Consider the following 27,197-nt stretch of genomic DNA (forward strand, 5'->3'; position numbering starts at 1 on the left):
ATCTCGATTTCAAACCAAAACTCACTTTCTCCTTTATTGCTTTTGCTGTTCCATTAATTTGGCGCAAATTTCTTTTCTTTTCCATAATCGTAGATAATTGTTTCTGGGCTCCAGTGAAAATTCCAAACATTGGTTTGGTTGCGCTGTCATTACATGTAGATGACAGACTTTATTGTCTCGTTGCACCTCCATGGAGAACGTTTACAGCCCCTAGATTTAGGGCCTAATTCACAGAAGTGTTTTGTAATGGCAAATCGCTATTGGAATACTTTCTGTGTATAAGGGCCATTATATCTGTGCACCATCAAGAGTGAAAACGGCGCTCGAACTTGCAATTGTTCTTGTACAGGGCCAACCTTAGTTGTTGGTCGCAGAGGAGTCTCTGGACAGTTATGTCACCACACCGAGGACACTCATCGCTATGTGTCATTTCACTGGGACTTTGGATGAGTATATAAGGGACCGCATTATGATAGGGACATGCAATGCCAAAATAAGGAAGCGACTGTGGATTTACCAGGACCTGCTCTTGGAGAAGGCATAGGAACTGGCTAGGGCCATTGAGGAATATGCCATTAACATCCGGACAATGCCCCTAAAGAATGCAGCAATGTTCAGCGGTGGAGGCACATCTATACAAGCGGTATATCCTGCCAAGAAAAGTGAAAGCAGCAGGCCCAGACGGGCAAGTAGGAGAGAGTGCCAGCACAGACGGAGGAAATAAGGGGAACTGCAACCATGGCGGTTGGGGGCCACACTACAGGGGGTCAGATTGTGACCTGCTGTGGTGGCAGAATGCAGGCACTGTGGTGTGACCGGACATTTTGCCAGGCAATGCAGAACAAATAAGGAACATTTTTGCATGCAGAGAGGCAGTGTCCACTTAGTGGAGGATTCCAAATGCAGGCAGCCCGTTATGGAAGAGGGGGTGATACTCCATGTACAATGGGAGAAAAGGAAAGGGCCATGGAGCATTGTAAATGTAAACGGCGCAGAACCTTACGAGGATACCATCAGGAGGCAGAAGGGTGTCCACAGATTTCCTGACATAAACCCAAGTGTCTATGGGCATGCTCCCATCGAAGTTCAGAGATACGAATGGGCAGATATCCAATTCTGTATGTTGCACACAAAGGAGCCAGTGTGCTGCAGTGGGAAGAACAAGCTGCGTTGGATATTGAGTGTCAGAGGTACCCGGGGCTCTCCCGCGTCAATGAGCAAGACGAGAGAAGCGCTTCCTGCTGTTGTACTGTCCTTGGCTCCTACAATAAAGCAGTGCCCGTCAGCACAGCCGGTGAGTCTGGGAGACTGATAGCAGACCGGTCTGTGTTAGAACCAAGGTTGCAAGCAGCAACATTGTATGAAGAAATCTGAAGAGAACAGTGCATGAACCGTATGTAACGAGCAACACGAATATAATTGAATATCAAAGGAGTGACTGAACTTTTGAAGCCAAGATAGATACCTTATACAGAGTGGCCCAGCGCCACGAGGTGGTCATTCAGAGGTCTATACTAGGTATTCAACTGAGAGGTGGTGATTGTAAAATGAATTTTGAAATCAAATTGGTCATGCAACAGGTCAAACCAAACTCTGTGCACATTCGAAAGTCTTCGATAGATAATACGAACTGAAATTGGTCCAAGCCTGGCTAACTGAGACTAATTGTGTAAGAGGAAGGATCTGAGCCCAGCTGAGGGATCCGGTTTGAACCGTGAGTCACCCGAGAAAGAATATTCTCTGAACATTGGAGAAGGGGATCTGAGCCTGGAAGAGGGGGATCCAAAGTAACGATTTTTGTATAAAAGTGATCTGAGCCCGGCTGAGTGGGATCCAGGGTGAAGAGCGAGTCACCGAATTGAGTATTTGTAAGAGGAAAGGAACTTTTAGTTTTGTTTTGATACCATGGAGTGTGCTATACTCGAGTGAACTGCCTTGTCCCGTGCTGAAAACATGGGGAAGGGAGGCCAACGGCTTGAACATCCTGACATATCATTTTGTGAACACTTATTTCTTTTTCATAAACACTACCCAACAATATTTGTATTTCGAGGTAAGGATTGGCAATGTTTTTTTTTAGTATAGGCCCTTTTATTTTGACAAGACTCCACTAGGACTGCATTATTATTATTTGATGGTCGTAGCTTGCTCCCATCTGTAGATTTAGGATTCGATAGGTGTTTATCATACCATTGCTGATGTTCAATAAACACTCTTGAACTGTGGTCACTTGTGTCTGTCTTACTGTTGATAAAATGCCTTCCTTATAGGGTTCCAGACTCGCAATTCATCATAGTATCTGCATGGTTCACTTTCCTGCCAAACATACAATTCCTCTTTCCCTACCTTGGTTATTCTCGGGTTCCCAGACCATCTTATACTTTGACTTTCAAATGGGTGTGGGTCCCAGGCTCGCAATCTGTTCTCAGGGTTCTAGACCCTCTCATTACGGCTTCTGCTTTCACCCTCTTGCTTTCCCGGACCTCTAGCACCTCTCGGGTAACCTGCGTACCTGTTTGTCTCTTCCATGCAGGTAACAGCATTTCCCGAGTAGCTGCGCCCCTTCTCGAGGCTCCAGCAGCATTCGGGTAACTGGTGGTGTTTGCAGCGGCTGTGTAGATGTCTGACTCTTCCCGGCTGTGCGTCCTCTCTCTCAGGCAGTTTGCCGGGGCCTGGGGCACCCAGAGGTTCGGCTCAGCAACAGCCGAGTAGTCCTTCCGTCCTGGACCACGTTCAGGTTCTCCTTCTCCCCTGTTCACGGCTTCCCTTTCGACTATCGTCTGCTCATCTCATGCACGGCTCCCACAGTTCCTCCTCAGAGGATGGGTCTCTCTTAGCGTCCCAGCTGAGCTGCCTTCAAACTCCCATGCTGGATTGTTGTACTGCTTTGGTCTAATCGCATACCGTGAGAAGCTAGAGTGCTCACTCCGGTTCTCTAGAGTGACCCTCGGACTCCTGGTCATCTTGTTTTTCACAGTACATGTTTTAAAACCATATGTAACATACTCTGGCATTTTAGTCTTGTCAAGTATATTAGGTTGGCTAACTTGACAACAGAACACATTGTCTCTATCTAGACAGGGGGACGGAGGGTTTGGCATTGGAGAAAGGGTTGGGTGTATTGAAGTATTGAAGATGGGGTATAACACATTCTCTGATAATGGTCGTCCCCAATTCCATAAGGGGCTTCCTTCCCCATGTGATCCTCCCTCGGTGCACCCCTCACCCCACCGAGGGCTATAGTACTGGGGACACATTGCACTGGCCCCATGGGATAGGGGCGACATCCTCTGATTCGTCACAATTGATACCAGGGCCACATATGGCTATGTTGGTCATGCTTGTGAGGCCCTTTTATTCTATCTATTAAGGGGACTCTTTCATTCTTTTCTGTGGCGCTTCAGTATGGTGGTGTAATGATGAGCCATGTCCTCTCAGGATTGCCCGCAGGTAAGTGGTGTATTCATTGCTACCAGTTAGTAGTTCATCATGACCCACTGTATTGCTCGCCAAGAGTGCACGGACAGTCATTAATCGCCGGCACAGTTGCAGAGCCAAAACTTTGAACGCAGGTAGACGACGCAATGACTTACAACCACACGCACGCTTAGAGAGTAAGTAGCACTTATACGGCTATTTATTCGTAATTATACATACATAAGCAGTAAGTGATAACACAGGAATGGTTACAGATTGTCGGGCTATGTATGTACCCCATAGGTAACCTTGTAAAGGTATACTGACGCCCGCTCCAAAAAAATGCAAACTGCTCTTGGCACTCTTCAGCAATTGGCACAGAGAAAAATGCATTGGCTAAATCTACCACTGCGTACCAAGTCCCCTCAAACTTTTGGACATTCTCAATCAAGGTAATGGCATCTGGGACCGCGGGCACTAAGGGAGGAGTGTGTTTATTCTACTCACGGTAATCCACTGTCATCCTCCAAGACCCATCCCCTTTTTTGCCCGCCAGAGAGGATTGTTCCACGCGGTAGTAATAGGGCGTAACACACCCGCCTCCACATACCCTTTGATGGTGTCTGAAATATCCTTGTGCCCCCCAGGAATGCGGTATTGCTTCATTGCTACCCGCTTGGTTGCCACAGGCACTTGCACTGGGGGCATCTTCAATTTGCCTACGGTAATGGGTGTGCAGGTCAATGCACTCACCCCAAACTGGTACGTTTTACTTCCAAGTCCCAAAGTCAACCCTTCCAGAATGTCAAAGCCAATTGTGTACTCAGGTATCGGTACAATCAACACTTGGTATTTCTGCCTATTCAAATTGCCCATTTTCATCTCCACTTCAGTTTGTACTGCGGGGGTCTCCTTTCCCCCGAGACCTGTGATAGTAAATTGTCTGCCTTTGAATCGTGCTGGATTTCCATGAATCAGAGAGGCCTCTGCCCCGGTGTCTATCAATGCTCGCACCCCTTGCGTATTTCCTGGCCCCCAAAAAATCTTAACATTAACATGGGGCCGCCTATCAACTTTTATGCGAGCAGATGCTGCCGGAGCTTGGCCGTAACCCTAGTCAAATTTTGAATGAGTGCGACCTGACTCTGCCTCTAGCATTGCACTCACCACCTTCCTCAAATCAGCGTATGTTGGTTGGTACGGGGAAGGTGTCCCCAGAGACCCTTCTTCCTGTTATTCCTCAGGAGGGGCAGAAGGTGAGGTGTCCCTCTGTGGCTTAGTCACCACCTGTTTCTGTTTGTAGCGCTCCTTGGCTGCAAGCCCTCTCTTTTTGTATAGTTCGTACATGACCCTGGTTTCAATGCCATCAATTTCTTCCCGTGGCACACCATCTTTTAACAGGGTCAAAAACATATCCTTTCTGGACACTCCGGAGTCTCTACTATCCCGCCTCCTGCCTTCAGTTCTTCTCTCACTATGCCCCTCTCTCTCCCGTGGCTTGTCATCACTCTTGTCCCACTCCCCTAAATCTGCCAGTTGCCGAATGGCATCCACCACCTCATCAGTGGGTTTGCCCATCATACCTACGAGCAAAGTCATAATGACACTTTTGTATGTGGAGGGGGGGGCAGTCCTGATCACCATATTCCTGGTTGAAACTGAAAGCGGTACGACCCCCATGTGTCCTGGTGCATCTACGTGAATTGCCTCTTTCATAGCATGCTCTCTGACCTTTTGAATCGCTTCTTTCAAAGTATACCACTTCTTTTCCTCACCGGGCCAGTCTGTGGTAATAGGATCCTTGCAATTACATGCCTGGGCTGCTAGTTGCAACAAAGACACCTGTGAAGCTTGCCCAGTCTCATCAGGGGGCGGCCCTGCCCTTAAGACATCCTGTACACTGGTGTCATTTGACAGAGGCAAAAAGCGTGGTGAGTCTGTGGCATCTACCAACAGCCCTGCGGCGCCCCATCTAGCAATCTCACCCTCCATGCCAATAAAGGTTCGCCTGACTTTTGCCTCAAACGAGTAATGATTTCCCAAACCTCCTGCTGAGTGTAATCTTCCAGTGTGGTTAAATCCACAACCCCGCCTGCAGGATCCTGCGGGTGGGGTCCGGCACGCCGTCTTCTAACAGGCTTAGCTGCAACTGCCTTTTGATTAAGTTCTGCTTTGGAATCTGACTAGCTTGCCGAGCTGCTCCCAGGGCTGGTTGAGTCAAAAATGTCTCCATCCCACTTATCAGGGTCCCAATCCACACCTGCGGTGGCGATTACATCTACCACTTTCCTTTAGTTCACCCCTCCCCGTCTTTTCCTGTACTTATACCAGGCTACTCTGACTGCTACCCTTTCTGCCACAGCCTGATATTTATCAGCTTTATCTTTGAAAAGTTTCATTTGAATCTGCTGCATTAACACAATCTGCTTTTCTGCAGCCAACTCTTTTTCTAATCGCAAAATATCATTTTTCATTTCCACATTTCTTTGATGTATCTTTCGGTAGGCATGCAGGAGAACCCAACCCCGCCTACCCAGTGCGGTGAATTCCTTTCCCAACTCTACTGAAACCTGTTGTAAACAAGACATTACATCTGACGGATCAGCGTCTCCCAATCCATGATCCCATATTTCACTTAGCCCCGCGCCGCATGCCCACACCTGGCCAATTTATCATATGGTTTCTTAGCCCACCCTGGGATTATGATATCGGAACATTCACCGCCAGCGGGAACGCTCTTTTTCCTGAACAAACTATTCATCATTGCAGTAATGTACAAAACCTCTTTATATATGGATATTGCTTCCTTTCCACACTGCAGTCACTCGCGCAGACACGCACACACAAAAAACAAACAGATTAACACAGTCCAATACTCACTGCCAAATAACTTTTGCTTGCAATGTAAGCAAAGCCTATCTGCGTTCAAACAGATTCTTTAATATTTGGAGCAATTCATCACAAATATCCCATCCTCGTTGCCAAAAATGTATTGCTCGCCAAGAGTGCACGGACAGTCATTAATCACCAGCGCAGTTGCAGAGCCAATACTTTGAACGCAGGTAGACGACGCACTGACTTACAACCACACGCACGCTTAGAGAGTAAGTAGCACTTATACAGCTATTTATTCATAATTAGACATACATAAGCAGTAAGTGATAACACAGGAATAAATCACAGATAAATCACAGAAAAGATAGTAAGTTAGCAGGAATACATCGCCCTGGGCGTAACTGAATCCCTCATCTCGCCAGAAGCGGCTGGAAGACCCCGGTAACAGCCAGGCCGAGAGCACAATAGCCCACAGGTATGTCGGAAACAAGGCGTCCCCCCTCCGACTGAGGTCTTTGTGCTTATCCCGTCTGACCGTTGAGGGGTTCCACATACATGCACTCCTCAAAAAGGGGTGGCAATTACTTGAACCTTCTGGCAATGCGCTTGCGCATTGATGAGTGACCGTTGGTTGCCAGCTGGGTCAACGGACAGTAACCTCAAGGAGCAGAGCGCTTCCCTCTCCTAAAAACAAACGCCACGGAAAACAGTTCCATAACTCATCTCAAAACCTTGGCGCGGGCATAGCAAACTACAACAACTCTTGTTATCAGGTACCAGCCGGCACCTGTGGATCTTAGCTTTCCCAGTGCCGTGTCCTTGGCTGAGAAAGGCCTGCATTCCAGGCCCAGCAGCCAATAATGTTGAAAGCATGCTGTTTCACAAAGCAAGTGCAGCTTTCCACTGAGGCATGGATAAATATCCATTATGGGTCTGAGTGCCCCCAGAATGCACTGTGCACCAGCGCCATGTTTTAGTTCGAGCATCACACCAACCTGCACAAAACTCTTGCCACTCTCCAGCCGTTCTCATCTCCGCTCACTCCCTCTGATTACCTAAGCTTCCATTCTAGAGTCTGCCTGACATCTAGAACTATGAAAGGCCACAAATCATCCTTCCTTTGGTGAGAAGTAGTGGCTTGGGGTGTGAATTTATTGAAGGAAAGTGGGAGGCCTGGTACTTGTATACTTTGCTAGCTAAGGGATTGGGTATGTTTATGCTCACTTCACTTGGGTAAAATGGAAACGGTCAAAAACATTCTACAGAGTGCCTTAAATACTCAGGTTTGCACCAGTTGATTTTAGTTCCGAATATCTTCAGGAACGAATTGTCGCTTGGTGCCACGCCATTGTTTTTGCTTGTATTATAGCGCCTTAAAAGCCCCCTGATCGAGTGTGAGGTTAACCTGCCCATGTTCCTTTGCTGATCTGGAGTCTGGATTCCCCTGGTAACTTAGGGTGAATGGGTTGTGTTTGTGCCGGGAGAGGGACTCCCAGACCTCTTTATGCAAATGTTTGGGTGCTTTGGGTTCTCACCCTAAATTACCAGGGTAATCCAGACGTGGGCCCCTTACTCAATGTGTTCAGAGAGGCACAGCTCCACCTCACTGATGAGGCCCGACTAGGCCGAAACACGTGTCTGGGGCTGCTGTTGGTAATCTTGTTCAGAGGAGATTTGCCTAGCATTTTGGTGTTGGACTGCCTTTGGGTGGGATAAAGACTGATTTGCATATGGAAATTTCTCCTCTGTGAAAAGCACAGTGACCTAAAGCATTGTTGAGACTCTCCCGGGGGCCATCCACCCAGGAACAGGTCAATGGGCTGTGTTTGTGCTGGTAGAGGGACTCTCAGACCTCTTTTTGCACTTCATCTTCTTCAATTATTTTGAGCATAGTGTTGTGTGTCCTATATATTATCTTATTTTTTTCTTGTCTGTCATTTATTCTTCTCTTTACCATATGAAGGTTAACGTTTGCTATGTTTGCTCTTTGCATAGAATGTGGACACACTCGGTGTTAGGTTTCTTGCCCCTCCAGATGGGGCACTCCTGTGGTCGAGTGGGGAGTCAACCTGTGATCTACCACTGTGTTTATGACCGCTTCCTTCCAATCCTCCTACATGGCAAGAGCACCCTGTATGTTCACCTATTTAAATCTTTCAACCATTCCAATTGTCTCTGGATGATACATTGTGGTTGTATGGTCCATTAGAATTACTGTGGAATGCTGTCTTGATATGGGCAAAATCTTCCTCGGGGCCAGCCCTTTGAGAGCAAAAATACCCAATTCAGCCCAAAATACAGGTTCTATTGTGCTGAGCAGTGATCTCATGCTAGTGACACATGACACCCTCAAAGTTTTAGCATATTTATTCTAAGCAGTGAATTTCATATACATTTGGGATTCAAGTTAAAGAATATTACAAAGCATAAACTTAGAACAATGCAAAATATAGTGAAACATGGAACTTAGATAAACATAGAGAAACATAGAGAAATATAGAGAAACATAGAGAAACACAGTCTTACGTCCCTTTAATCAGCACTGGGAGACCTTGGCTTTTCATAAGCTAGCTGTAAAAACAAGCCCCGCTCAGAAAAACAATGCTGGAGGACACCGTGAGAGCCAATTCCGGGCACTTGACCGTGCATGAATCAAGTCCACAGGACGATCTCCCCCCGAGTCATGTGTGCATGGATATTTTATAATCTCTTGCTGTCAGTCACCATGACGCACAGTTCCAGAACTTTCCCTGTGCAACTGGCTCATGGAAAAAACCCAACTCTCTCTGAGAGGCACCCTGCTCGCTCCTACCCCTCCCTGGTTCCCATCTGCGCTGGCTGAGGAATGTCTTATCAGTACCTTCCCAGAGAAAAGGAAGATTAGCTTGGAGCCAGGGCTACCGTTAGTGAGGCTGAATATTCTAAGGGAAGCAGGGATGTATTAACCCCATCTGCAAGCTCTAAAAGGCATGCACTCATAGCTTAGTGTTTATAGCGCTTAAGACTGGCTATCTAAGCGCTATATAGGTGCCATGATGTTCCAAACACTCCAAAAATACCTATTAGCTACATAGCTAGGGGCCCTCTCCCTGCCTGTCTATCAACAATGCATAATGTGACCTATTTCATACTAGGCCTGCATATTCCTTGTAGCTCACTACTGCATAATGGAAGTGCTACAACAGACTACTGTCAGCATTTTTAGCACATACTTTGAATACACTATTGGCTTTCAGCGGCTAATGCTGTCATCTAAAGCCCTGATTGGCAAGGCTGCAATTTCGTGTATCACTACATTCCACCCCTATTCAACGTTTGTGCGACAAATGCTGACTAATACCTATCAATATAGTATTTAGTGCAGTGATAAAGACCTAGGGGCTTTGCAAGAGGTTTAAGCAAACTATCTTCTAGCGGTTAGTTAGCGTGGCATGCAAGGTAAAACACTACCTAAACAAAAATGTACACAAAGTGAACAGTGACATATACCCTTGCCAAAACCTGGCCTACACAAAAAATACCTACACCAAGTGAACATGGACATTTACTCTAGCCAAAACATGGCCTACACAAAAATACCTAAATCAATTTTGTATAACTGATTGTCAGTTAAAAAGCAGCATGCAGTTAAAATGTCAAGGCAATCCAGTGTAGTCTAATCTACAATGCACTATTGCATTTATGTATGGTTACCAATTCTAAAACCTGGCAGCCTTTCACTCTAAGGGCCTACCTCCCCCTGATCCCAGGGCATTCAAGCGTGACTATGGGCTGTGTGACTAGACACTTCCCCCAGGTAGGTGGAACCCAACCAGAAACCATCTAATTTCGTGAACAAGGTGAACCCATGGGCACCAGGTTGTCTAAATAAAAACAATTCTACTAATTTACATCAAAGCATGGCATGTGTTATTCATGCAATCAAAAAGCAAGCAATTCAATCCATATGTATGCTGGTAACTGTAGCTCTGCGTGCCAGTGTGTGGAGGATGGTTGCCCCCACCCAGTAAAAAGCCAACACCTGCTGATTTAACAATGTTTGCCATACAATGCATTGTGTGTATTTAGCAGTCTTGTTGACCTGCCCTATTGCAGAAAAAATGTCTTCATACCTAAAATTCTGCCATCTTCAGTTGGCTGTCAATACTTGTAGCAGTGTTGGGCATATCAATGGGCCCCACTAGGCCAGAAGTTCTATAGCAGAGCTGGCATCAGAACCCATAGTGGCTAGCTTATAGTGCACAGTTTCTATGTCACAAGCATATAAAGCTCCTGCAATTAATGAATCTAGCTCCCTAGCTACGCGCACTCTAGTGATGGGTCATAGAAATGGACTCCATTTGTAGCAGCTTGGTAGTACTAAGGAAACATTGCCTCATGGTAAATCTTTGTCTAAGTGTATCACTGTAATTATGGATGTGTGCATTACCAGCCTGCAATTGTGACTTGGAGAATACTCTTCTTCAAGTGGGATATCTACCATATACAATATTAACTTTAGCCACAAACACCATACTACTATCCGGCAGTGGCTGTTTCATCACATTAAACAAATTCATTTAGTCAAGTTATAGTCCATAAAATCTTGGCGAGAACACTCGCTGCAGTTCTTGGTCAGAAAAACATCACATTAGACAAATTAAACAAATGGTATCCATTCAGTGACAAAAGATGCCCGACAATGTGCCAGGCCAGTACACTAGCAATTCCATGTGGATACTCATTTGTAGCGCTTTTCCAAAGAATTATTCCAAATGTCTACAATCAAAAGGTGACTCTTTGCATTAGTGTGCTGGAGACAGCTGTCCCCACAAAAACATGAAACTGGTTGGTTTAACAAAAACCGTGTCACACTCTGTGTCATAAAATCAAACATCAAGTCAGTCATGGTTTCATTTACCTGCCTTAAGCTGGCTGTAAAAGTATCCAGTGTTTCAAAGATTACCATTTCAAATTATAGCTCACACACTTGGCAGCATTACTTCAATTAAGAATCTTAACCTACGCACAGGTGACTTTGATGTGCGCACTCATCTTATCTCAAAATAAATTACACTCCTGCTTGCATAATCCTGCTGCCCCAACAATTCATAAATCATTTTCCTGCCTACGTGCAATGTAGAATATTTTTTTTTTTTCAAAAAACAAAACATCTCTAGTTAAAGCAATTCAGTTGGAAGAGTAAAACCATTTCGTTTTTTCAGAGTCATCTCAACAGTGCATTTAAAAACCATTTTTCAATGTGTTAGCATTCAATTGCTGTGTCACACAGCTGTATGTGGTGCCTGATGTTACAGTCCACAACTCATTGTCCATAGTCCTTTAAACAAGAAAGGGCAAAGCATGTCAATTAAGTTATTTCCAGCAACTGAGTCATTTGAATGTGTAGCATCAAATACTTGATAATTAGCCAAGTCTGCATCGTGCCAGTTCAGCAAAAGTTATTACTCTGTTGGACACTTTTCGCAGGTTGCAGCAGCGTTGTGCGGTGCAGGGCATGTTTAAAGTTGAAATAGCATGTCGCAGTGGCTCGCTTTCTCTGAGAATGCGTCTGACCCTTCTTTGATCAGTGTCACCCGGCATTTGCACACGTCTACCCCCCAATCTATTTCTTGGTTATTTGCCTAGGCAAAATACAAACAGAAATGTTAGGATTTCATCAAAAGTTCAATATCATTATTCTTCATGTTAGGATGTCATCAAAACTTCAATATCAGCGTTATCCACCCCTTCCCATAATACCACCCCCATCTTCAAAAAGTCTCATCAGGTAACTACACACTTTATCATTGCTACTGCAATTATTTATCACCTTTCTGCATGTTTCTGGGGGCTTATTTACACTCAACCATACGGGGTGTAACTGCCTAATCACAAACTCATTTGTGCAATGCAATCATAGTTGGTCAGTGGTACCTCAGACTGATCTGTGCTTTTACAAAGCCATATAGTAAGTACCCAGGTCGCACAATGCTTTTCTTTTTCACCAAAGCGATCACAAATGCCAGGCGCCAACTTGCTTCCAGTGTCTCATGATCTTGATTTAGTTTGCCCTGCTGGCATCACTCCATTTTTCAAAGGTAAAGTCTTTCAGTCCAATACCGCTTACAGTTGCACAAGCAGCTGTTTATTTTTCTTTCCATACAGGCAGTGTCTTTTCAAGCCTCTGGTTTTTTCACTTGTCATTTTTTCAAAGGGTGTTTGCTGTTTCTTGGACCACCCCTTTGAGTGCGATAGTCTAAGTCAGTTTCTTTTGTTGCTTCAACAAATCATTAATTCTTGCACTAAGCCGTGTGGCTTCTGGATCATGGCTAATGTGCAGTGTTCATGTTGTACTTCAAAGCCCCGCTCTGCATGTTGTCTCTTGCAAAACGGCTAAGCACTTTTGTCAGTTTTGCTTCCATCTGGAATGCCATAATGTCTTTGTCAGTTATTCCATCCCCTGGCAATGTAGCTTGCAGTTTGCCAGATGTGTATTTTCTCTTCTCAAAGCGCCTAGAGGTTTCTTCTCCAGTGCACAGCGCTTTACTTCAGTTCACATCACATGGAGCATTGGAATGCAGCTTGCACAGCAATAGCGTTTCACTTCACATCACATTGGAATGCGGTTTGCACAGTAATGTCTGTTGGAATGGGCAGCTGTCTTTTCTTGGCCCATTCACAGATGCATAGGTAAATGTTCAGATGTGATGTGCCCGTCTGCCATCCTGCATGAAGCCTTTGTTTCCCTACCACAGTGTTCATGGGCAAATTCTTTACTTCTGAACAGCTCTCTGTCTTTGCTCCCCCTTCCTCAGGAATGCAGGCATGTTTATCTTTCGTGTGCACCTGGCAGCGCCAGCAAGCTTATCTCTTTTGCATATAACTCTTACACTGTGGCGGCTTCAATGGAAAGCACTCGTTTCAGACAGTTCATCCAGATTAACTCTTTCTTGTACTGTTTCTGCTTTTGTTTGCCTTCGCTTTCGCGCACCTCGCCCAAAACAGCTTCAAGGCACAAGCTCTGCACACACAGCAAGACTCTTGTTTTCAAAAGCGGCACTTTTCTTGTCATCAGATTCTACTCCATGTAATTTTGCAAAATGTCAAAGCGTCTTTTTTGCCTGTTTTTAAACTGATTAATGTCCCATTTAAAAGCATACGTTTTCTTTTCTTGTAATGTGCGATCTTTCAAGAGAACTCACAACCCACTAAATCTTTGTGCTATCTTATCACACACAGATGTTTCATTCTGTTGTACCATTGCCAAACTATAACCACTCATTTCAGTGCATTTAAAAAATAAAAATGCCATATTTAGTGCAGCTCCCTGCACGTTTTCCTGCAAGAGCAACCCACACTCTATTACTTGTGGGCTGTTTAATGTGTCAACAACATTTTTTCACCATGTATCACAGTCAACAGGTCACTATTTCCAAATCATGCATCACTTATAAGGCAACAGCACAAATCCATGGCATAGCATGGGATCAAAAATACTCCAGGGGCAATTTAGAAAAATATAAATTGTTTTTCCCCCCAAACCATTGCAAACTGATTCAGCAAATTCAAATCAATACACAAAAATCGAAAATCCAAATAACATTCACTCACTTTCCTTTTAAGTGAGTCTCTCACCCATTAAAAGCATGGCACAGCTTAAAATACAATATAGTCATTTTAGTGTGTTTCCTTTAAACAGAATTCGCCACCACCAGCACATGGAATTTTACAGTTGCCAAAAGAAAAAAAAACTCTTTAGGCTCTCAGCACAGATGTTACTCATTCTCCTAAGCATGGCTCCTCATTATTCAGGAATGCCAACATTCAAAAGCATACATCAAAAAAGCGAACCTTCGCCTCCGAACATTACAGCCCCCACTCGCTAGCACACTGGGGCTGAGTCAATGGTTAAATCACTATTCATAATTTGCATGTCAAATCCTTGCAACATTTTTTTCCTGCCCTCATGACAGAATAGAGATGAGAACTCCGTCTCACTATGCATTCCAAATTACAACTTTAAACTGGGGAAACCGCATGATAAAATTCTTTTCTAATTGAGCATACATCTTTCTTGACCATTCATCGGAGTGCTTTAAACAAAGCCATTTCCCGCTCGTTTATCGCCTTGTACTCCCTGGCACCAATCCCATGCAATAAGTCAGTCACGACTGATTTACTGAAGGGAGTCTTAACCACACAAGCTATCGGCCACGGCAAGCCGACACAACATTGCTGCCTTTTGAAGTCTCAGAGCTGCAGTGAGACCACCAAGGAAATGCGACAGCCTGCTCCCCACTCTACACTGTGTTCTCTCACACACTTTGTCATGTCATAGCATGGCACTGCTCTTCACAAATCCCACAAAGCTGCCACCAAATGTCTTGATATGGGCAAAATCTTCCTCGGGGCCAGCCCTTTGAGAGCAAAAATACCCAATTCAGCCCAAAATACAGGTTCTATTGTGCTGAGCAGTGATCTCATGCTAGTGACACATGACACCCTCAAAGTTTTAGCATATTTATTCTAAGCAGTGAATTTCATATACATTTGGGATTCAAGTTAAAGAATATTACAAAGCATAAACTTAGAACAATGCAAAATATAGTGAAACATGGAACTTAGATAAACATAGAGAAACATAGAGAAATATAGAGAAACATAGAGAAACACAGTCTTACGTCCCTTTAATCAGCACTGGGAGACCTTGGCTTTTCATAAGCTAGCTGTAAAAACAAGCCCCGCTCAGAAAAACAATGCTGGAGGACACCGTGAGAGCCAATTCCGGGCACTTGACAGTGCATGAATCAAGTCCACAGGACGATCTCCCCCCGAGTCATGTGTGCATGGATATTTTATAATCTCTTGCTGTCAGTCACCATGACGCACAGTTCCAGAACTTTCCCTGTGCAACTGGCTCATGGAAAAAACCCAACTCTCTCTGAGAGGCACCCTGCTCGCTCCTACCCCTCCCTGGTTCCCATCTGCGCTGGCTGAGGAATGTCTTATCAGTACCTTCCCAGAGAAAAGGAAGATTAGCTTGGAGCCAGGGCTACCGTTAGTGAGGCTGAATATTCTAAGGGAAGCAGGGATGTATTAACCCCATCTGCAAGCTCTAAAAGGCATGCACTCATAGCTTAGTGTTTATAGCGCTTAAGACTGGCTATCTAAGCGCTATATAGGTGCCATGATGTTCCAAACACTCCAAAAATACCTATTAGCTACATAGCTAGGGGCCCTCTCCCTGCCTGTCTATCAACAATGCATAATGTGACCTATTTCATACTAGGCCTGCATATTCCTTGTAGCTCACTACTGCATAATGGAAGTGCTACAACAGACTACTGTCAGCATTTTTAGCACATACTTTGAATACACTATTGGCTTTCAGCGGCTAATGCTGTCATCTAAAGCCCTGATTGGCAAGGCTGCAATTTCGTGTATCACTACAAATGCCTCCCTTCTAAATATTTCATCCAAAAACTTATCACAACTTTAGTGCATATATTGTGGGCAATTGTTTCCTCTACCTATCTGGTTCTTAAATCTATTAACACCATGCAATATGACTGATAGGTGGGACCTCTTAAGAGCCCTGCTACATCAAATCCTAATATCTCCCTGTTGTGATTGTCATGGGATTCGTGCAAGTGGTGTATGTCTTCTCATTGTTCTCACACATGACACACTCTCTTACATCTCTCTCTACATGCAGATCACATGCAGGCCACCAAATATGTGTCTTCTCCACTGTTACGTTTTGGTCATGCTCTGGTGCCCTTGCTGTGCTAGCTCAATTATTCTGACTCGTACACCTTCTGTTGGAATAATTTGATCACCTCTCATCACAAATCCCTGTTCAGTGTGTCATTTATATTTAACTCTCCATAGAGATTCACTGTTTAGTTCCTGCATACTCGCTTTGTTGATGCATTCACCTTGTTAGCCTAAATTCTGTTCAGGACTGCATCGTTTTGAATAGCTCCTACCAGCCTTCTTTGGATACAATCCCTTGATCAACCATGAGTACTTGCTCTTCATCACTCTATTCTTTGATGCTGGTGTCTGCTGCTCTTTTTTTATCCACGGTACATGTACAATATCCCACGTGTATTCTTTCAAACTGGTGACCCATTTCCTGGGGCAAAGGGATATTTTATCCAACCCTTTCATGGTCAGGGTCTCCTTCAATGATTTATGATCCATTCGAATTTCAAATCTAGTGCCCCATTAAAGGTCTGAATTTCTCTAAAGCCCATTTAATGGCTAACAACTCCTTGTCTATAGTTGAGTGATTTCACAACTCTTGATGCAAAGGTGATTGTATATTCCTTTGTTCTATCTCTTTACGACATAACTGCACCCTAACCTTCATTGCCGGCATCGGTTGTTACTATACCTTTTAAATGGATTAACATTTTTGTTGGAGTTGGAGCTTTACTTAATGCTTCTTTTACATTTACAAATTCAGTGTCAAATTCAGCATTTCAGATGAAGGAAACAATTATTTTTGCCAAGTTCCTTATATGACTAGTGGTACTGGCAAAGTTAAGTGTACATCTGGTGTATTACTCTGCCTTAGCTAAAAAGGATAAAAGTTGTTATTTGTTCTTGGGAGGTGACGTGCATTGTATATTGTTTATTAGTTCTTTTCTGGGCTTAATTCCTCTCGCGGATATGATGTGCCCCTAAACAGCTTACATTTGTCCTTACTCAATGTCGTTCATGCATTGCTCTTTATTTTCAATGCTCACATAAATCTCTTATCATGTTCTTTTTTTGATTCTTCCAAGACTAGCATATCACCTTGGAAACATGCAATACCTTCCTCCTCTTGAAACAACTTGTACATTATTCTTTGGCTTGTGGACACCGCTGATATTAATCCCAATGGCATTCTTACACATTGAAATAGTGCTTCCTGAGTTATAAATGCTGTGAGCTTTCTGGGTGAAGGATGTAGCTTGACTTTATGGTACACCGATTTAAGATCCAATGTGGAGAAAACTCTGGCTTCTCCCATTGTACTTAACAACTTTGTTCTGTTGGGAAGAGGGTGCCTGTCTGTACAAAGCACTTGTATTGTGCCCCGAGATCAATGCACAGTCTTCAGTTTCCATTAGGTTTTCTCAAAACACCAATAACTGTGACACCCACTCAGCAGACTCTATTCTCTCTATTGCACCTTGCTTCTCCGTGGACAACAGTTCAATCTTTGCTTCTTTCCTTAGCAATAGAGGCACATTCTTGATTTTATGCACTACAGGTTTGTTAAGTTGTTTCTGATGTGACAAACTCAATGGGGAGGCGCACTACCCTTTTAGGACATTTATACATATCCTCTTGATGTTCTGTCCTTGAAACATTAGTCAGCATAAAACCATCCTGCTAGGCCAATTCCTTTGCCCCATATGCTAAAATGTTACTATCGATATCATTCAGTAGGTTCCCTACTCCTGAATGTTGAATTGTATATTCTTTGTGGTAGCAGTGTGTACTTTGCTCCTGAGTCAACTAACATGTTTATTGTAGTCATTGGTACCTTTATGGGTGCCATTTTCTTTTCCATCAGCGTCTTTGTCTCCTACTGCAAACACCATACGCTCACTCTTTCCACGTTTTTTAAATTTCAGGTCTCTTCATCTATTGTGAAACTGGACTACTCTAATTCTTCACTAAGTTCTTCCATGCAGTTTGTCGATGTCACATTGCGGCAGCATTTAGCAAGGGGCCCTTCTTATTACATTTCCTACATGTAGCTTTCAATGCTCTGCCACTTCGCTGTTTGGACACAAGGGACACCCTCCTTGAGGACATACATTAGCATCCCTACCCAACTCCATCCAACAACCTCACCCACTCCATGAATGCTACCAGCTACCATACTTGGACAGTTGCGCCGGGCCCGGGCGGAGTTGTGAATGATGGCAGGTGCCGCGCCTGGACATATTTGCAAATGTTTGTATATGCCATGCTTTGAAGGGGCTACGAGCGGTAGCCTGCATGAGCAGCTGGATAGAACTTTGAATGACGACCACTGCCACATCTGGATGGAGTAGCGCTGGTTGACCGATGCCGCATACGGACTGGATTGGGAATGCTATCGGGCCAGTTTTGTATGGAATCACAAACAAATGCTTGCCCAGCATACCGGCAGGTTTGACGGAGGTGGGTGGGGCTGAATTTGGACACGGTTATGAACGTGGGTGGGCATCTAAACCTACTATAGCCCCTTCTATTCCCACTAGGAATAAAAAGGACATCACTAGGGACAAGCTACTCCCGCTCATCCTACCTATTTTAAACAACTGCGCCACAGCATACAATGACCCTACGGTCTTAGTGGACTTGTTTAACCAAACTCTGCTTAAAGCTATTGACACCATAGCCCCACTTAAACTCAGGAAAGCTAAACAACGAGCTTACCTGAAATCGTGGTTCACTCCACACCTCAGAGCCCTGCGCAAAGAAAAACGTAAGGCAGAATCACTCTGGAAAAGTCTCCCTTGTGCCTTTAACAAAGATAACCTCTTCATCACATCCCTTAATTACAAGGAAGCGATTATACAGGCAAAAAAAGAAACTTACAACCTGCGTATCTCGCAAGCTGAATCCAATACGAAGGAGCTATTCAAAATTCTCAAAGAATTAGAATCCCCTTCACCTATACCAGATACCTGCAACAAAGATATCACCTGGTGCAATAGTATCCAAAATGCTCTCCTCTCTAAAATAACCACCCTACAAGTCAAAATCAATGCCAAACAAAACTCTCTCCTCTCCAAACCACTTGCACCTCAAACGTCCACCACCTTCTCCCAGCCTCCATTCAGCTTTCATCCTCTTACTATCCCGGAGGTTGAAAAAATAATCAGTAATCTCAAACCTTCCAACTGCCAAGGGGACTCCTGTCCGGCACCTATCATCAAGGAATCCGCACACGACCTTGCTCCCTTCATTACCACATTCATCAACTCTTCATTTCAATCCGGAACTGTTCCCAACAATCTGAAGAACGCATGGGTCATCCCACTGCTGAAGAAACCCACACTGGATCCATCTATACCGACCAACTTCAGACCGATCACCACGGTCCCGTTCCTCCTAAAAATCTTAGATAGAGCGGCCTACCTCCAGATACAGAAGTATCTGGAGACTAACAACTTACTTGGCACAAGACAATCTGGTTTCAGACCCAGGCACGGGACAGAAACAGCTCTATTAGATCTGAAAACTCAAATAGAGGACTTAAAGGATAATGGCAAACTAGCCCTACTACTACTCTTGGATCTCTTTGCAGCCTTCGATCTGGTCAATCACCAGATCCTATGCCAACACCTGAAATAGGCTGCCCATTTTTCAGAAAACGCCACTAACTGGATCAGATCCTTCATAGACAATAGACTAATGAGAGTATTCTCACCCACTGCATCTGCGACCCCATCGCCGGTCCCATGCGGAGTCCCTCAAGGGTCGTGCGTATCACCTACGCTCTACAATGTTTTCACCAAACCATTGTTTGATGTGCTTGACTATCTGGGTGTCACCTATACCAACTATGCGAACGACACCCAGATACTCATCCCCATCACTGGTGACTACATTGCAGATGCCAAAGCTCTGAACGACGTATACCAAGTTGTAAAAGCTTGGATGGCTCACCACGAGCTCTGTCTTAATGACGACAAGACAGAGCTCCTCATCCTTGGCACCCAACAAAAACTTAGCAAACTGGACCCATCCTTCAGCACCTTCAACATTGATGGTAACTCCATCAAAGTGGCTAAAGAGACCAAAACATTAGGTATCTATCTTGATGCCACCCTATCCCTAAATCGACAAACTAATGCAGTCGCCGCAGCCTCGGCTTACACTTGTAAGTTGATTACAGCCTGTCGCCCATTCCTCTCTACCCAGAACTGCATCACTCTTGCCAGAACGCTGGTGATGTCAAAACTCGACTATTGTAACGCACTTTATCAAGGCACCAACCAACGTAACCTTAACAAATTGCAGATCTCCCAAAACAATGCTATCAGAGCAGCCCTCAATATTCCTAGGTCAGCGCACATATCCGACACTAGGAAGAACTTACATTGGCTCTCGGTAGCCCAAAGAATATCGCTCAAATCACTGACTCTCACCCACAAATGTGTCAACCATCAGGCCCCTATCTACTTAACTTCCCGCTTTTCTCAGTACATTCCTGCACGGACTCTAAGATCTGCCCAAGCACAATCGCTCACCATTCCTAAATACAACTTACAGACTGCTGGAGGCGTTAGCTTCCCAGTCCTCGCTTCCAAACTTTGGAACTCCGTGCCACTGTCCATCAGAACTATCCCGTCCGCCACGCTCTTCAAACACAAAGCCAAGCTCTGGCTATCCTCTACTTCTCACCCACTACCAGCCTAGCCACATGTTTCACTACCCTTGAACTACTGGTATTGTTTGCATGAATAGTTAACTCTTCCTGTACCTACTTTTATGCTCTTATGCCTAATGTGTACCTCGCGACCTAAGTTATGCTCCTGTGAATTTAATCTGTAACTGTATCAATGCCAGTATTGTACCCTGTGCCTCTAAGATATGCGCCTGGTTGCCCTCGGGCCTAGCGCGCTATACAAATAAACAAAATACAAATACAAATGTGTGGAAGGGACTGTGGTTGTCGTCCGGTGCCGGATCTGGTGGGAGGTGCGGAGATGTTCGTGTGCCGCACCTGGAGGGAATGTGGAAGTTTAGCACTTTGCTTCCAGACAGAAATGCCAATTAACCAATCCACTAACAAATTTCACTCCTCTGCATACACCTCTCAAACTCTAACCAAACACAACCACAAACCTATACCACAACAATCTGCACAAACGTCACTACACAGCAACAACAAAACAAACCACACATAGACTCGCACAATAGCACACAACGGCTACCGATCGGAAAACATCCCAAGCCCAGCGAACAGTGTTAAAAGGGTTGAGGCTGCCAATGGCACAGCACTGCTCTCTTACACTTTTCTCGCTTATTCCCACTAACTCACCCCCCCTCCCATTTCAGAGCCGCGAGAGCGCCAATGAACCACTCCGGTGGTGATAGTGCGCATTACAAATATCCTTTAAAATTAACATATAGAGAAGGGGCTGTTGCATCGATAACACCTCCTTCTTTCTTCCCTCTCAGTTTTTCTTGAATGATTCATTGTAATCCTTCTCCTGAACAGTGATCTTTTTCTATCCCAGGCTTTGACCTACACAGTGTGTCGGAGCCGTGGGAGTATTTTAATATCTCCCTGCCAGTTCTGTACTAACTCCTTGGCACACTGGGTGGTGTGCTCCACGTCTTTCGCTACTCTTAGTACTTCTGACAATGCAGGATTACTTTTAGTTCATAATACTTCTCCCACTTTGCTGTCCCTACATTCCAACATGAACTGGTCTCTTAAATGTTTCTCAAGATTTGCCGGAAATTCACATGTGGCAGCCAATGTTCTCAAAGATGTGATGTACTGTTCAACTAATTCCCCTGCACCCTCTTGCTGAAATGGTAGCACTCCAATATTATGCCTGCTTTCTTTCCATAATTTTTTATCTAACATTCTGATACATACATCAGAATGTATCATTTGTACATATCATTTGAGATTCTGGGCTTCAGTTTGGTCCAGATGTAGCAGATTTTTTAATTGGTACTGTCCACTTGTGCCCAGGCAGTGTATGAGGAGGGACTTTTTTCGCTCTATAGGGCCTCAGCACGAGTTGGGCTGCAGCCCTTAAATGCGCCGGTAACGGTATTATCGTTGCATTTAAGGGCTAGCCCTATCATGAGTTGGGTGCTAAATGGGCTGTTTTACCTCCAGGTTTTTTTCTGGAGGTGAAAATCCCTTTTAGCCCTCTGTATTACCGCCGGCTGTATTAGCGTGCAGTATTACCGCAGAAAATGCACCATTGAATCCAATGGACCCACTGGGGAATGGGGATTTAACGTTGGCGTCCAACCTGTGATCCGGCAGGAATACCGCCAGACCGGTGGGCGCTAACGCTAATACAGATGGGCGGTTTTACAGCCGGGATAGTGCCCAACTCGTGATGAGGCCCATAGTGTTTAAAACCATTCCTTCAACCCCTTTGTGGCACGGGCGGTTCTCCATCTGCCATGAGAAAGACAATTGGTGGTCGAGCTCCTTGCATGTAATGTCCAGCTGTTTTTTACAATCCCCTGATACGATTTCACTTAATGTATGTGGCAACTTAATGTATGTGGCAATGTGAGTCTATTTTCTTTTGATCTCCTACAATTGTACTGCACCAAGGGTTTGTGTTCTACTGCACTATTTAGTATGCTTGTATTTTGTTGGTTGTTGTTCCCCTTCCTCTTTCCTTTGTAGGTGCACTGTGCTCAGTCTTTTTTGTATATGTATTTCTGTGTGCTGTGGAGTGGCTCCCGTTTTGGGCGTCCCGTTGCCCATTTTACATGTTTTCTTTTTTTATCGGCGGCACTATTGAAAGCTTTAAGTACCACGTTGCCTGACACCCGTTTCTCCTTTGGCGCCCTTTTTTTCCTCTGACGCTCAGCGTCTTGTCAGGCAAGGCCTGCTTCTTTGCCATCGCGCCTGCCTCAAACGTTTCGCCTGTTGATTACGTTTTCCATTGGTGTACCTCATGCTTCTTTCTCCCTAGTGAGCAGCACCTCTCTGTTCCCCTTACCGGAGATGCAGAAGGCATGACCGTTCCTCCTCACTGATCAGGACCTGGGCACCTCCACTGTCCCACAGGTGCCGGGAGGTTAGGGGGGCGGGGGAGGCTTGCCCAATTAATAACGAGACAAACACTCTCAGAATTGCCCGCAGGTAAGTGGTTTATTCCTTGTTACCAGACCAGTTAGTAGTACATACATCATGTCCACACCTGCTGCCTGCACAATGCTTCCTCTCCACTCTCCATCCGTTCTCTTCCCTCCGACGACCCAAGCTTCCATTATAGATTCTGCCTGGCATCGATAACTAGGATATGCCATAGGTAGTTAAACGCAAAATTGCAGCCCCTGTCTCGTGATCTAAAATGTGTCTGTCGGCATTCATTTTTGTATTTTTTCTTTCCAGTTCACCGATTTCCCCAAACAAAGAGTTCACCTAACCATTACATAGCTTTTAACAAGCGTTATGGCTTGTCAAGCAGTGCACTGTTCAGAAAAGAATTCTGAACATAAAGCGAGGCGTCGAAGCAGAGTGGAGACTGACACAGCAATGCTTGCTTTTACAGAAGTGGAATGCACTCATTGTTAACCTTTGAAGGCTGTTTAATTCTTTCCCTTTCCTGCATTGTCAGCAGTTGAGTATGTCTGAAAATGCTGTAACCAATCTTATCAAGCAAGCTTTTGAAGCGCCTGCGCTGACGACCGCGTGAAGCATGAATGGCACAACATAAGCGCGTACTCGAGGGGAAGCAGATGAAATGGTTCCTTCACGCCTGAAGAGCCAACTTTCCCAAACGGTGCTTAGAATTTGATGAATACAAACCCATTCGCAGTCCTGCTGAAAATGCTGAGTGCCTACTGTGGCGCTCACCCCCAAGTGATTAACATGCAATTCACCAACAATGCTGCTACAGTGTCCCCTACGGCAATCCTGTTTGTGCAGAGGTTGGCGACCCTGCATAGATAGCTTTGTGTTCCGGGATCCAGGGAGATATTTTTGACCAGGTTACAATCCAGGAAAATCTAGTCCGTTTCTACCACTTGGTGCCTCGCCCCTACACATCCACCCTGCCTGATATATGTTTGAATAATGTCCCTTTAGCCACCTGCACTTACGTTTATAGTGCACTTTTATGGCAATGCCACGTTATGATATGATGTCCTTTATAACCAGTGGCATAACACAAAGTCTTCTCTCGTCATGGTGGTCCTAGTGTGTGACTGTGGAGCTTCAGTCCCACTGCAGGTTCTGACAGTGTTCAGCCATTTGCAAAGTCACCTGTTGTGCCTCATTTTATGCTACAACGGGTCATGCAGATGAGCAGCAATTCGAAGCGCGTAGGATCGCTTCGTAATATCCTCTGGTGCGCGTACCGATGAGGAAGTTGTTGCGTGTGTGCTGCCCATGCACAACACCAATGTCTAGGGCAGGTCACCAACAACAGCGCTACTAACTATCAGCTGTCTCAGCCCTGATGACAGTGGTCCTCACCACTGAAACCGGTTGGCTCATCATATCACTGTATCTGTGCAGGTAAACTGAATGATATATGCCAGATTACAGTTTGATCTATCCGTTAAATGAAGACGAGGACTGAACAAGGATATCCGTTAAACGAAGACGAGGACTGATCAAGGATCTTCACTGGGTATCCAAGACACAGGGACAAACACTTTAAAATACTAATATTAAGAGAAAAACGAAAGAAGAACAAAAAGAAATTGACACCAGGACCCCTGGTCCACCATGAATTAACTATACCCACCCCCTAGCACCACGGTCTTAGTGGTTAAAATGCCATAACATCAACTAGGGAACAGTGGGTCTTTTTTTAAGTAAAATCTGCCCCCAAGGGAAACCAAATAAAGACAATATTGTTTCACCTCGAAGACAGTCTTCTTTTATGACACACAACAACGTTTTCCAAAAACTTTTTCTCTTTTAGAAAATCATTTAAATAAAAATACCCAAATCCAAGTGTGAAAGTCTAGAACTTGTATGCCAGGGGAGTGATTGGAAGGGTAGAGAGGGGACAGGAGACTGTTCATTCTCACAGCCTTCCATACGTTTGGTGCTTTCAGACTTAAAGGAGAGAGTTAACTGCTTGTAAAATTGAAGCTGCACTAAAATAGTCTCATTAGGATGCGTAAACAAGTTAAATGCCGCCACACAAATAAGTGTACCCCTCCCCCACCGCCAGTGAAGTTTGCACCGCTCTCAACATTTGAAGGGTTAGCCATCCCCGAAATGTAGGTTTTGTTGAGCCCCTGAACACAAGCACACTCACCATTCACTATACACATACATGCACACACTCCCAGCCACCCATACATTTAAGTGTGCACCATTTCACCATACAGGCACACCCAGGCAGCCACTGATACATTGAAGTGTGCACCATTTCACCATACAGGCACACCCAGGCAGCCACCCATACATTGAAGTGTGCATCTTTTCACCATACACTCACACATGCATTTTCTTACCTTTAATCCGTTGGTCCAGGGAATGAGACCTTCAGCTCCCTGAAGCAGCCAGGAATGGTTGTTTCCGTCACCTGCAGAGGATCTTGAGGCCTCCGTGTCATGGGGTGGAGGGGAGCCACATTACTTCAAAAATAAATGGTTTCTTTTTGAAGTCACTCTGACTTCATAAAGAAATTATTTCCGTTAAAGGACTGAGCCGGAACAAAAATAATTTCTTTATGAAGGCAGAGTGACTTAAAAAAAGAAACTATTTCTTGTTTCTGTTTTCCAATTTTTAAATGTACTTTTTTTTTGTTTGAGTCTGTGAGGGCCCCCTCCCAGGACATGTGCGGTGCCCCCCGCACTGCAGGGGCTATGGGGGCCCCCATTACGCCAGTGTTTATAACTCGCCAATACACAAGAGTTTCTAGGCGCGACAAGACAAGAAAGGGGAAGACAAAGGGGAACAAAACAAACTATCTTACTAGGCCTTGTGTCATTCAGATCGTGCAAGTGCAAGAGGAAGGGAGAGGAGAAGTGCTGGGGGAGGGAAAGGAGAGTGCAAAAGCAAAGCTCAACTAAGTGCCGCCGGGCTGGACGGTTCTAAGGAAGTGCAAGGAGGCAGGGGACTGTAGGGGTGAAGATGCAGTCCCTAGTGCGCTGTAGGCCTGGAGGCCGTGTATGGGGCTACTGGTCATGAAGGAGCCTGGTCCCTGTAAGTTTCAGAGGGAGGCCAGGTAACCAGTTAGTGCAGCAGACAAGAACATCAGCAGGGAAGAGAGAGAGAGAGAGGGAGAGAGAGAGAGAGAGAGAGAGAGAGAGAGAAAGAGAGAAAGAGAAAGCAGAGGCGAAAAGGAAGGTCTTGAGGTGGTCCTGCTCAAGTTTGAGAGAGGCAGGGAGGCTGTTCTAGAGGGAGTCACCAGCCGAGGAGAGGGGTCTACCCCTACTCTCAGCCTGGAGAAGCGTCTGACCCTCAGAGAGTTGGAGGTGGATGAGCGGAGGGCTCGAGAAGGAAAGTGCTTAGGAAGAGAGATTTGCCCCAGAAAGCCTTGTGGACAATGCAGAGGTTCTTGAACTTGATCTTTGCAGCCACTGGGAGCCAGTTGAGAGATTTCAGGCCTGGAGAGATATGATCCCTGGGCTTGAGGCCAAGGTCTTGCAATCCTGTTCTGGATTAGTTGCAGAGGGCGAAGAGTAGAGGCAGGTAGATTTAGAAAGAGGCTGTAGCAGTAGTCCAGCCTAGAGAGAACCAGGGCTCTGGAGACAGTGAGCTTCTGGGTGAAAGTGAGAAAAGGAAGAACACCTCTGAGGAGGTGCAGCTGAGACGTCCGTGATGCAAGGAGAGAATGAGGGTGGAGAGAGAGAAAGAAAGAAAGAAAGAAAGAGAGAGAGAGAGAGAGAGAGAGAGAGAGAGAGAGAGAGAGAGAAAAAGAAAAAAAAAAAAAAAAAAAAAAAAAAAAAGAGAAAAACAAAAAACAAAAAACACAACAACACTTGGGCCAGGTGGTCTGTAAATGGTGGCGACAGTAAGGGAGAGGCCAGGAGAGATGTAGATCTTCATAGGAATGACAGAAGCAGAGACCCACTCAGGAAATAGTCAGAGATATTCCACCTCCTGGACGGTTGGTTCTGGGTTCAGAGAGGATCTTGTAACTATCAGGGTGGAAAGTGTCAAAACCCGTGACGGAGGTGGCCGTGAACCATGATCGGGCTGAGGGCCCTGCACCAATACGGTGCCATTCAGATAGACATTAATGGTGGTCTTGGAGGAGTGGAAGGGGACTAGGAGGACCTCCCACTGAGTG

General features: G+C 45.0%; 1 protein-coding gene across 1 annotated transcript in view; it reads left to right on the forward strand.

Moving 5' to 3' along the window:
- Positions 1–27,197, forward strand: part of ACTMAP (actin maturation protease) — a 578,735-nt gene that overhangs the window by 53,546 nt on the left and 497,992 nt on the right. The window lies entirely within an intron of this gene.

This window comes from Ambystoma mexicanum, chromosome 2p (assembly GCF_040938575.1).
Source record: "Ambystoma mexicanum isolate Mex_15411 chromosome 2p, UKY_AmexF1_1, whole genome shotgun sequence".
NCBI classification, from domain to species: domain Eukaryota; kingdom Metazoa; phylum Chordata; class Amphibia; order Caudata; family Ambystomatidae; genus Ambystoma; species Ambystoma mexicanum.